This window comes from Leucopleurus acutus (genome assembly GCF_964270905.1).
Source record: "Leucopleurus acutus genome assembly, chromosome: 18".
Classification (NCBI taxonomy): Eukaryota; Metazoa; Chordata; class Mammalia; order Artiodactyla; family Delphinidae; genus Leucopleurus; species Leucopleurus acutus.
The window spans coordinates 35,197,333-35,211,197 of NC_139160.1; positions in this window are offsets into that span (position 1 = coordinate 35,197,333).

Genomic DNA, 13,865 nt, shown 5'->3' on the forward strand with positions numbered 1-13,865 from the left:
AATTCAATTTATGTTTGTATTTAACATGTAGTATTGAATCAGTATCTACTTGACATATATTAATTTTGTCAATTTCTACTACTTTCAGTTCCAAGTAATAATTAGGTATGATATGATCTAAAATATACATTTAAAAAATACTAGGTTTGCAACTCACAGTGTATTTTTTAAAATGTAACTAGCAAAATTAAGCTGTGATTTTACCAATATCATTGCTTAGGAAAAGAGTAAGGTAGGTAAAGTGGCAGAGCCCCTGAATTACAGTCATGTATTCCCATAAGTCTTTCAAACCTTCAATAATTGAATCTTCCACTGTAAGTGTTTGGTACCAATTATATAAATTATTAATAAAAATTCAAAATTTTAGGTTACTTTCAATAAAAAGTTAAAATGTACTTCAATAAGTAACAATTGTTTAGTGTACTAGGGTATATAAGTACACAACATGTAAATTGGTATTGGAATAAGATCTGGGTTATTTCTATTTACCTTCCACTCTCCTCTCCCACTCTTGAACTCATAATAATTTTTTAAATATTTAAATAGTGAGTGATTAATTAACTTTTTAAATATTTAAATAGTGAGTATTCTCATTGACTGAAAAAAGTTGCCAAATATTTGTGCCTGTTGTGTTTATTGATGAATCACTAACACTTAGAACTATGCCTGGACACTCAATAAATATTTTCTGAATGAATGAATATCATTATGTAGGTTTACAGGACCCATGTTAAAAACAAATTACCTTTTAGAGTTGCAAAATTTCCAGCTTCAAATGAAAATAATCACACAAACATGATGAAAACAAGTTAAACAAATTAAATTTAGACATAATGGCTTGATGATGAGTGTGAACTTGGATCTGATCATATATTCTGGATCAGAACCATCCAATCTGAAACATCAATTTAAAGCACAACAAACAACCTGGTTAAACTTACTGAATTGTCAGAGCAAAGTGGAAAATTTTAATAGTCCTAAAAACCATGTAGTGTAACAGGTAGACTCTGCAAAAGTTAAGGTAGTTATTTTGTAATATTTAATTGCAAATGTCACAGCTATTGAGCTAATTCTCAGGGCCCTCATTAAACCTGCTTCAAAACAAATAATGAATATTCCAGTCCTGGGACAGAAAAAGCAATATCACTGAAGAGGCACTTCTTCATTTTAGAATTAGAAATATGTTTGGAAAATGTAAATCAGCCAGAGTAGCACAAATTCAAAACAATTTTCTACAAATAGACAAATTTTGATTATGTCTATTCACCTAATCTTTTCTAGTTTGTCAAATACAAGATAAATTAAAAAATCCAGGGCTTCCCTGGTGACGCAGTGGTTGAGAGTCCGCCTGCTGTTGCAGGGGACACGGGTTCGTGCCCTGGTCAGGGAAGATCCCACATGCCGCGGAGTGGCTGGGCCCATGAGCCATGGCCGCTGAGCCTGCGCGTCCGGAGCCTGTGCTCCGCAACAGGAGAGACCACAACAGTGAGAGGCCTGCATACTGCCAAAAAAAAAAAAAAAAAGTCCATTTAGCTTTGACAAACTAAAAGGACCCATATGAATGAAAAAAAAATCTTTAAAAATATACCAGGGACTTCATAACAAATAATAGCATTGAGTACGATTAATGTACTGGAATAAGCTGAACCAATAAGAGATGTTTCATACAGACACACTGTGCCTTCTCATGCAATATCTAGTCATGATTGTGGCACTTCACCCTGGAAATACATAAGCATTAAGCTAGATATTAAAAATGCATCTGCTGAACATTTTAATTGCATTAGGAGAGATCCACTGAATTCCAAATATTTTTGATCAGATTTTTAAAGAAATTGGCCAGTGAATACTAAATATTAATGTTTTATACTGACTGACATTGCTAGTTATTATGTGAGAAATGTTCTGGGTATTCTAAATTTATAAGAACTGCAAGTTTTTCTTGATGAATTCTTCAAGCTACGAGGAACTATGCATGATTGACAGTGGATTTGCAGATTAGCAGATCTCTCTAATATATTACACCTTTTTTGACAATGACCACATCTCAAATGGGATCCTGCTTCTAGCTGACATCATTACTAGACACTAAGATCCTCTTAGTGATATGGAACAACATCCTTGTCTTAATCAGAGCAAAATCTAGTCAAATAATCTTGTGGTTCTGGTTTTTAAAATAGTTCTATTGTTCTCACAGACACATATTTGTACATTGATGTAAATTTAAATGATTCTATTTTGTTACCTTGAATTGAATAATATGGTTTGTTTTAGTTAAGCATAGTTTGAAACACTGCTTAACATTAAGGTTGGTTGCAAGTAAAAGAAACACTCAAAATAACTGTGGTTTGAGAAAAATAAAACTATCTCTTCCTGACAATAGAAGTCTGCAGGTAGAAGGTCTAGGGCTGCAAGGGCTCTTGTCTGTGGTCTTAATGATTCCTTAATATGAAGAGATTAGAGAAAAGAAAGAACTAGAATGATAACATTTGTCTTAGGAAAATGAGTAGCATGAATGCTTTTAAGTGAAAGAGTAAAGAAATAATGGGTTGAAATTTGGATATGATGTGGTGAAGCTATAGATGTAAAGAATTTAAAATTTGTATCTGGGTGTTGGAAGACTGTTTTTAAAAGAAATGTAATATTTGAGAGTCATCTGTTTATCCTTTGTAGTTTTGTTTGCTTTGTTTTGCTTTTCAGATAATTGATTCAATTTTGTCTTGCATTATATATGTAGGTAGTCACTGTAAATTTATTATAAAAATATAAGTGGCAGAAAAGTCTTAACAGTAGGACACCCATGAGAATAACCAAGATGATTTTGTCCTGGATTATGTATCATGTAATTTTTACATAGTAGTGCATATAAAAATCATGTTATTAAGAGTGGGGTATGGAAGGGAAAAAATGCTCAATATTGGTAATTAAAATATTGGTTGACACTGGGAATAGAGTTGTAGACATTATCACAATTTACCTGGCAGATTAAGCTATGGGAATGAACAGTTTTATGCAAAAAGAGGGTGTAGAGTAAGAAGCTGAAATCACAAGGAGAGAACCATTTAAGTAAAAGACACAGTAATTAATGAGAAGAACATTAACCATGTAGCCAGTAAGATAGGAAGAAGACTCTGATGTCATAAAAACAAAATTAAGGGTTTATAAAAGAAGTAGGGAAATAGTATTGGCAAACCTGAAACAAAGACCTGATGTGTTACATAGGATCATGGAAAGGGAGTGCCAAGTTCTTCCCTCTGGACCCTTGCAACTTCTACTGAAGTACTGATTTATGTTGAATTTCCGAGTACTCAAAAGAGAATAAAGGAGACATCAGACAAAGGAAAGGAGAATGAGCAAGAGTGGATTGTGTGGACCTGCAGCCTCTGTTTGTTCCCTAGTCTATACTCCTTTCTATAAAGACCAGCTGTTGGCCACAAAGAGACGTGTGCCCAATTCTGTACCTGCCTGTGAGAGTCCGGACCTTCAAAGATCATCTTCCCCATGGGGCTGAGACATCAGTATTCCCTTCTTTGATCAGCTGGCTATCACTCCTGAACACACATATCTTTTTTTTAATGTGTTACCCAGTTTTCCTCCACATAAGAAAAATATTGAGGTTGCTTTTCTTTTATGAAAGGTGAGAAAAAATGACATTTCTTAACTATACTTTGTTTAGTAATTTCAAATAGAACAAAGGTTTAAAAAGTAATTAAAGGGATTAGAAGTTCACTGGTTTCCTAAATGAACGAAGATTTAACACATGGTTTGTAAAGAAACCAGATTGCAATGCTTTGGGGAGTAAATTTTATTACTGAAAGTTACCTAACAAATGTGGAGTTTCGGAAGACATTAGGTACCAAAGGAAGGAAAAAATAGTACATTCACTTAAACAACAAGTAAAACTGAGGAGTATTATTTATTATTGAGATGATAAATAGAGGGAAAGAAAAGGCTATACTGGGAGAGATTGAAAAAAGAGAAGGGAACACTATTAGAGTATTTTCTGTAAAGTAAGATGTGGAGTTGCTCTAATATAGTAAGGAAGACAGACTATGTGGCTATAAAGAAATAGTTACCATGAAGAGGTTTTTCAATCCTTAATTTCTCCTTTGATCCCTAACTATATCTTCTACGTTTTACAGAATGCACATAGTCAGGTAATCTGTATAGCTGACAGCCACGAATTACTCATATGTTGCTCCTTTCTAATGTATAAGTTTTGTTATTAAATTGTACGCCCAAATGGAAATAATTCTGGTACTTAGTTCATTCTCTTCTCTTTTTAAATGTCAGACAAAAGAAAAATGTTGTTGTTGCTATTCTGCAAATATCTAGAACAGCGAAAAAATCAGCCAGATTTACCCTGAGTCCAATGAATAAAATGTGATCTCACCTCAAACCCTAATTTGTTTTATTTTAAAAAAGGTATTAACTTTCAAATTTGTTCTTTGCTTCTCTTTAACAAAAATCTCTATTAGGCCTGACATACAAAGCACCACAAACTGGGTGGCTTAAAAATGATAATTTTATTGTCTTTTAGTTATGGAGGCTAGCCGCCCAGAATCAAAGTGTTAGCATGGCCATGCTTCTTCCTAAAACTCTAGGTGAGGAAACTTCCTTGCCTCTTCCAGCTTCTGATAGTTTAGATGTCCCTTGGTTTATGGCAGCATCACTTAAATCTCTGCCTCCATTTTCAGATGGCCATCTTCCCTCCCCGTATGTGTCTATCTTTCCATGGCTCTCTATCTTTCCATGGCTTTCTCTTTCTTGTGTCTCTGTTTTCTCTTCTCATAAGGCCACCAGTCATATTGGACTGGGACTTACCCTAATTACATATGACATCATCTTTACTTGATTATCTGCAAAGACCCTATTTCCAAGTAATGTCACATTCCCAGGAACTGAGGGTTAGGACTTCAACATATCTTTTTGGGAGACACAATTTAAACTATAACATCTATAACAAAATATCCAAGACTTACAATTTTGCAACTTATACTCCTTCCTCCTAATTCTAAAACGTCCTTAAACTACATATCCCATCGCTTTTGGAGTGAGGCACAGCTAGGCGACTGAGTGAGCCTCAGCTAGTTCAGTGGAATGATAGTCAAAGAGCTAAATACCAATCCCAGCCCTGGCTGTGGAGATTTTAGAGGTCTGAATATGTGGCTTCCACCCAAGGGATTCCACTTGGGTTACTGAGTCACATTTAGGGGAGAGCTTCCATAAATCTCAACACTGGAATTTGCACACATAAGAAACAAACTTTTATTGTTAAGCAGATGATATTCAGAGAGACTACCTTAATTAATATGTACATATATATTAAGAAAACGTTCTATTTTCAAATGTTATTATTGAATCCTTTAATATTATGTCTAAAAATAAAGGACAAAAATATATAATGTGTGTTAAAACCTCTTAATCCACAATGTAATGTTTGTGTTATATTCATACAGTTCAATTTCTCTCAAGATTTAGTATACACTATCGATCTCATTGGACAATATTTTTAAGATGAAAAGACTCATGATTAATGATTATACCCCAATTATTTTCAATGCACTATTAAAGTGACCAAATTTACAGATTTCTTAAGATGAATGATATTTAAATATCCAAAAAGCAAAAGCATTACAAGACATTGTTTCTGACAATGGTCAATTATCACTCTACATCTTATTAGTTAGGAACTCTTATGTATATATGTGTTGTAGAAACATGTTTAGACCAGTGTACCTGTATTCACTTGTTCATTCATTTATGCATTCACACAATGATTTGGTGCCTATGTTTAATATTCTCTGCCTGGAGTTAGGTGTAGCATAGTGAAGCAAATAGACAGGTTTCAGCTTGCACTGAGTTTACAGAAGATGGGAGTGACAGGAAATAATAAATGATGATACAGTTGTATAATTACACACTGCCAAAGTATTATGGATGAAATGCAGAGGCAGATATAAAAACAGAGTAAGGAATGTGATCTAGCCTGCATTGAGCTGAGAATGTGTCCATAAGAAAGTGATATTTTTCACTGAGCATCTAATGCTGAAAAAGAATTAACTGAACCAAGAGGTGACAGGTGGAAAGCGGTTTATGCAGAGGAAATAGGTAGTCCAAAAAAATAGCAGGATTAATTCTAGGAGCATAGAGATTTGGTGAAAAATGTGTGAAATGAGACTGAAGAAAAGTAGGACCAGAAGTGGCAGGAAGCTGCAGACCATGTTAGGGATTTTCTCTATACTAAAAAGGATAAATAATGTAGTCATATTTGCAATTTGAAAATATAATTCCGCCTGCAATTTGAAGAGGGAAATATTGATCCAGGAAAATAATTTGGGAAATTACACTGTAATACTACTACTACACTGTAGTATTTCAGGTTAGAAATGTTTGTATCTTAGACTAAGGGGTTTGGAAAATGACAGAAGTAAATAACTTGAGAAACATTTAGGATGTGCAGTATGCATACCGTATGATATAGACATACAAAAACTTTTCACTATTTCCTATACTATATATTGCCTTTCCTTAGAACGCTATTCCTGCTTGTTGCATATCTATGCCTGTGCAAACTTTTACACATGTATTGGGAGAGCAAGGAATGATACAGATGAGAGATAAGAAAAAACTTGCCAATGACAAAAGTTTTTTGCCAATGACTAAACCTCTGTGTCACAACCATATTATTTGGTGGATATTCAGTCAATTCAATGTTAAACTCCCAATAAATGCTATATCTCCTCTGTCAGTATGCATTCTCTTCCCTTCCTCTCTCCATATTTGAAATGCAAAGTCTAGACCAACCTTCTCTGGTGGAGGAAGGACCATTTGTGCGCATTGCTGTCTTCTCTATGCCTTCAATTAAGTTGTCCTTCACTCTGCCCGGTCACTGAAATCCCAAGACTGTATGCTGAGGTGAAGTCTGTTCTACTATTGGGGAAGTAGAACACTTGCTGTCAGTAGTCTTAGGTTATCCCAGATCTATCTAGGCCTTTTCCCTCCCTACACCCTCTGAGGTTTAGATTGCAAATAGGAAGCCAGAATGCTTATTCTTAAGCATTTTTGCTCCTACATATCAGTTGCCCATCTCTCCCCCAACTCACACCTATCCTCAGTATCTCAATAATCTTTCCTATTTTTTGTGAGAAGGGACTTTCCCTGCATCATACCATGCATTTCTATATTATACATCAATGCTGCAAAAGGCTTTATCGGAATAAAGTTTATACTTTTTTCCTCCAAGAATACTTTATTCTCCCCAAGTCTTATTCTTGGTATGTAAATAAAAACTTTTGGTACTCAAAGGTCTTTGCTTATTTCTGTAAAATCTGGATTTCAACATTAACATTTCGACATACACACAAACTAAATTCTAATTTGAAAGTCAAAGTTGAGCAAAGACCTATTTGTTCCTGATTTTATCTGCCCCATATGGTATGTAATGACTCAAAGCTAGGAAAAGTGGGAGTCTATTATAGAGTTAGAATTATGTGTAATAAAAAAAGGAAACATATTTAGTATCTTGGTATTCACATCTGGTTGTATCTTTTTCCCTTTAAGAATATCTTTATCTTTCTTCACAAAATGGTATCTGGGTACTTAGTGAAGTTTAGATATCTTCAGGTAAACTGGGAGGAAATCCATGGTCCATACAGAGAACTTAAGTGCTTACTTATTTAAATGTACCCTTTCAACCTTCTAGATCTAATCACTGCTCATGAGTCAATGAATATGTGGTTAATCCATTGTATCTTCCTTTTATTTTTTTTTTTTCATCAAGCAGGCACCAATGATCTTGCACCTTGCCATTATACATGAGCATGATATCTTGATGTTCTTACTTTGTTCCAAGCTTGATTCTGACCCACTATATTCTCAGCACTTCAATATACAATATACACACTAGTGTGTATACAATATACACACTAGTCTGGGAATTTTGGCATTGATGGGTGGTTGCAAAAGTACCATGATTAAAGTGGAAATAAAGTTCCAGGAAAGACATAAAGGGACACATAGAAAATATTTTGTCAATCTAAATATATGGTTAAAGTAATTCTAATAATTAGAACATTCTAAATGTAGTATCAAACACCTTTAGATGCTATTAACTTATAAAATATTACATATAATTATAGATTTTCCTCAGGTAAAGGAATTTGAAAAAGTTAAATCCTATCAATTAAAAAAATATATTCCATTAACTTATATTAGATACACTTAGTAAAAGAAATAATCATCTTGGGTATATATGTGTAGAGGAAATGGTATCAGAAAGAAAAATCCTATTGTACCCAAGAGAGAAACATTGGCAAGTTTCCTGGTTTAGTGAAAGTAAACTGCACACACACACACACACACACACACACACACACACAGCCGTTCATACGCACAGAGTAAATCACAAGCATTAATTTTATTTATTTAGTTTTTTTGCTTTTTTTTTTTTTGCGGTACTAGGGCCCTCACTGTTGTGGCCTCTCCCGTTGTGGAGCACAGGCTCCGGACGTACAGGCTCAGCAGCCATGGCTCAGCTCTAATACATTTTAAATAAATAACTATAATACATGGCAATTATATTGGCATATCCATTACATTAGGCTTTCTAAAACATAATGCCCTGATTCAAGGAAAAGGATAATCTAAATATGTCTAAGAAGTGTTTTAGGGAGGAAAATCTACCATTTTAGAGCAATATTTCATACATAAATACCTTATATATGTGAATATATATGTGTGTGTGTATATATATATATATATATATATATATATATATAAACATAAGGACATAAAGGGCATTGGGAAAGAAAATCTTAATAGTACAGTGAAGAAACAATACTCACAAGAGTGAACTTTTGCATCATGGAAAATTATATACCACTTGGTAACATTTGTTATATTGTATAAATGTTAGCCCTTTGAGTTATAAATTACTATTGAATAAATAGTTCTGAAACTGAAATTTATTACTAACATTCTTTTTTTTAATATTCAAGTTAATACAGACTCAATGGGCCCAATAAATCTTAATGTTACTTCTAAAGTGAGTTGTTTCTCCTCCCTACAACTACCAGCTACACTATCCTCCTTAGTATAAACACTCAGTATAAAGCTTAAGCCTTTTTATTCCTTCAACAGAGTCAAGTGAAAGAAGCAAGTGAATTACATCGTAAAAGACAGTTATGGAGCACTAATGTTCAGAGAGAACAGTGGGTGTGAATGTCATGTAGCTTTCCAACTGCTAAAAAGAATCTTGATAAAGTGGACCCCAGCTGTGTTATTCCAGATGTCCGTGTTCACTTAATGACCATTAGAACAGGCAACAAAGCAATTAATGGATCTATCTATTGAAAGAAAAACTGTCAGATAAATCAAAATTTAAATATTGTGTTTGCTAGGTGATATAAATAAAAATAGGATAAAAGGCAATTTCTCAATTAATATAAATCTTATGTAAACATTTTTAATACAAACTTTCCTCTAGCATAATTTATATGAAATTTCATAAATTATAACCCTATGAAAGCAAGATCTTAAAGCAGGAAGGGCTATTAATGACAACTACCATATATCTTCCTAAATCTAGAATTCTATCTACAATTACACAAAACAGGTAACTATTTAGCCTCCACTTGGATAATTCTAAAACCCAAAATTCACACTTAATAAAAAAAAAATTCCTTATTAAACAGTACTGAGTTTTATTTAGTTTTTAAATTAAAAAAATTTTTATTGGAGTAAAGTTGCTTTACAATGTTGTGTTAGTTTCTGCTATACAGCAAAGTGAATCATTTATACGTATACATATATCCCCTCTTTATGGATTTCTTTCCCATTTAGGTCACTACAGAGCACTGAGTAGCATACCCCGTGCTTTACAGTAGATTCTCATTAGTTATCTATTTTATACATAGTAGTGTATATATGTCAATCCCAATCTCCTAGATCATCCCACCGCCCCTGCCCTCCTTGATATCCATAAGTTTGTTCTCTACATCTGTGTCTTTCTTTCTCCTTTGTAAATAAGTTCATTTTTACTATTTTTCTAGATTCCACATATAAGTGATATTATACGATATTTGTTTTTCTCTTTCTGACTTACTTCACTCCGTATTGTTTTTTAATAAGTTCTTGTTATTAATGACTTGAGGTGTGCACTCTTTAAACACTTCCACAAAAATTTAACTTACTCTTTGAGGCAGGGCAAAATTCACATTGATTTTTATATGGCAGGATTTAGATATTTAGTACAAGCATGTGTTTGGGGGAGATGACATCAGAACTTTCTCTTTTTCATCTGTTTGCTAATTCAATATTTTCAGTGTCTTTAAAGCATTCCTTTTATGAAATGATTATAGAAATCATGCTCATAAATCTTAATGTCCATATACTTCTGTTTGTAAGTTTATTTCCAGAATGCAAAGCTAATTTATTTTGACTATTTACACTCATAATTCTATGTACTTTTGTCCATTATATTTAATAATTAAGACTGGATTGAAGGATAATATCAATATTTTACCATGACCTGAAACCTTCACATTGAGTTTAGTTTTGACCTCACTTATTAAAGAGCAGCTAGCAATCCTCTCACTTAAATGACAAAGTTAATAGGATCTATATCTCCTACCTTGAACAATTTTTGTCTCATTAGATCATCACTATTTTAAGGGTTGATACATATCTAATTGATAGAAAGAATTAAATGATATAAAAGGAACTAAATGATTAAATTATTATTCAATTTAAATTAATTTTTCTTTCTAATTTCAGTTTTGAATCTTAAACTTGCTTTCTCTATAGATATAGATTATAGATATTTAGATTATATAGATGTGTATTTATATATTTAGTGTAACAATACAGTTTAAGGTTGGAAATATAAGAGCAATATATTGAATTAACAGATCAGATTAAGCACTCTGTCTACCTTTGGTCCTACCAAGAATAGGAAGGAATGTATGTGTGTAGCCAATTCATTAATTGGTCATGAAATTTGGGTGATAGGTACATGAAACCTTAGTTTTGTATCTACTTTAATCAGAAGAAAAGCAGAGGAAAATAAGTTAAGGAACAATTTAATGAGTTAGAAAGACAGTTTGAGAAAATTAGGGTAATTTGGCACTTTATCCCTAACAGTTTAGTTGTGAATGAAGCATCCATAATTTACGCCTTTCTCTAATTGATGTTCAAGCAGAAGGGAATAAAATATATGTGAAAACAAATACAGCACAGTGCTGAAGAAAAACTCAAAATTTCAGAACAGTTGAATGTAAATGTAAAATGAATGCAAAAAAAAAAGCCTGAAAAAGTCCAATGATTCCATTGTGGAAGAATATTACATCGCAGAGCATAAATAAGAAAGTAAAAAATATTTTAAAGGAAATAAAATAGATTATCAGCTGTGAAAATAAGAATGTGTGTGTGTGTGTGTGTGTGTGTGTGTGTGTGTATAAATATATGAACTTGTTTTATCATCAACCGCACTGCATGGTAAAAACAGAGTAACAAGAACTTAAGTCAACATTGTTTTAAAGTTAGACCATCATTAGCATAGGATGGTAAATGGCAACTATACAGTTTCAACCCAACAATGGTAGTAAAGCCTGAATGAGATAGTGAGCCTTGGGGGAGAGGCAAATTTAGGGGGAAAACAACAACAACAACAAACAAACCAAAAACCAAGGAGACTGAGTGTTGCTGAGATTTTCTCACTTGGGGCAACAGTTAATTGAGTCATCAATTTAATTATTCTGCCCCATTTATTGTTGCTCTAACATGCCAAACATATGCTCCAGAGCCATTTCACTTTTTCTCTGTGCCAATGACTATTGTCCTGGTAACTGCAAGACTCCCTTTCACCCTCCCATTGCTTTATTCATGCCTCCTCTCAAATGTCATTTTATCAGAGAGAATTTCTCTAACCATATTATCAAAAATAATTGTTGTAACTCCCTCAGAATTCTCTAGTTCTTCATTTTTTTACATGATAATTAAAACCCCATGCCATTATTTACTTATTTATTTTCTTGTTTGTCTTTTCCACTAGGATGTAAGCGCCACTGAAGCATCTAGAACAGGGTTTGACACTAGTATGAAACAAGAAACATTATTAATTATTTAATGTCTTAGAAAAGCAAGAGCTGAGACACCCCACCAATGTTTCTTTGGGAAATGATGGTCACTTGCTAATGTGCAAAAGCAGAAAATCATACAAGAAAAATATATTACTTATATCTTCTCTAAATGCTAAAGGAAGAATATGAACAAAAATGACATATGAAATTCAATAACAAATGCTTTCCACTGGATTTAACATTGTGTCTCTAAATATAATTCTTATAAAGTAAATAAACAAAATAAATTCAATTCTGTTTGTATTTTTATCAAAGGAAATCTCATTTTCAAAAAGCCTACATCTTGTCTTTAACATACTCAGATGATATTTCAGCAATTTAACCACAAATTATGAATAACACAAATTAAATATCCTTTATATATTATGATCTTAAATAAATACAAGAATTCAATAAAGTGACATCTTTGGTGACATCTTGAGGCACTGAGTAAAATATTTATTGTGAGAAGGATTTTCTAAGTGCAAATAACTACTTTCTCTGTAGGTTCCTTTTTTGATATATATTTCCCATTACTTAATGATAAATTCTTATTGGTTTAACATACTATATTTGAAATCTTTTCCATTACCCAGTGGTTGCCACTTGCTTCCTGATGACAGACCTTGGGGATGGTACCAATCAGTGACATCTTTAGACTTCCCCTAGTATGAGAAAGTGACATTCGTATGAGGCTTCACAATCAGGTCACTGCCTTCCCTGGGTGATTCTATATGGTCTGGTCATGTAAACGGAATATAGGGCTGCTTCATTAAAAATTGATAATATTTTTAATGGTAAATGGAACTTTGAATATTCCTCACAATCACTCTCAAGACTCACTCTGCTAGCTATGATCAGTGAATGAAAAATTTGATAATGTAAATCTCGTCACACTTCACCATTAATCAATGTAATAATCTGAAATTGCTATCAAAGAACTTACTGTTGAAGTACATGGTTATATTTCAAAGTCAACTTCAAAAAGTCCTATTTTTTTCCTTTCCAATTTATGGACATCAATGCATTATTTTAATATTTAAACATCAGTAATGTTTTCTACCTATAATATCTTATTTTCATAACATTTATTAACTAAGAGTTCCATAATTTGCATACTAATAGTGCATTTATCATAAACCATTTCAATTTAGAGACAGGATATAGAAAGACAGAGATCAATGTATATTGAGTTGGGGCTGCCCTGGTGGCTCAGTGGTTAAGAATCTGCCTGCCAATGTAGGGAACACAGGTTCGAGCCCTGGTCCGGGAGGATCCCACATGCCACAGAGCAACTAAGCCTGTGTGCCACAACTACTGATCCTGCGTTCTAGAGCCCACGATCCACAACTACTGAGCCCGCCTGCCACAGCTACTGAAGCCCATGCGCCTAGAGCCCACGCTCTGCAACAAGAGAAGCCACTGCAATAAGAAGCCCGTGCACCGCAACAAAGAGTAGCCCCACTCACCGCAACTAGAGGAAGCCCACGCACAGCAACAAAGACCCAAAGCAGCTATAAATAAGTAAATAAATAAATATTATATATATATATATATTAACTTCTATATGCTGGCCCCTATGATGAAAGATATAATTAATTTATTTTCCTCAAAACCTTTTGAAACATTATTTCCTCTGTTTTATGGATTAGCAAACAAAGTCTCTGAGAAGTTTTGAAAATATTTCAAGTTAACACAGTTAATTACCAGAGCTAGAATTCAAAGCCAAGTTGTAGGGCCAAGAGT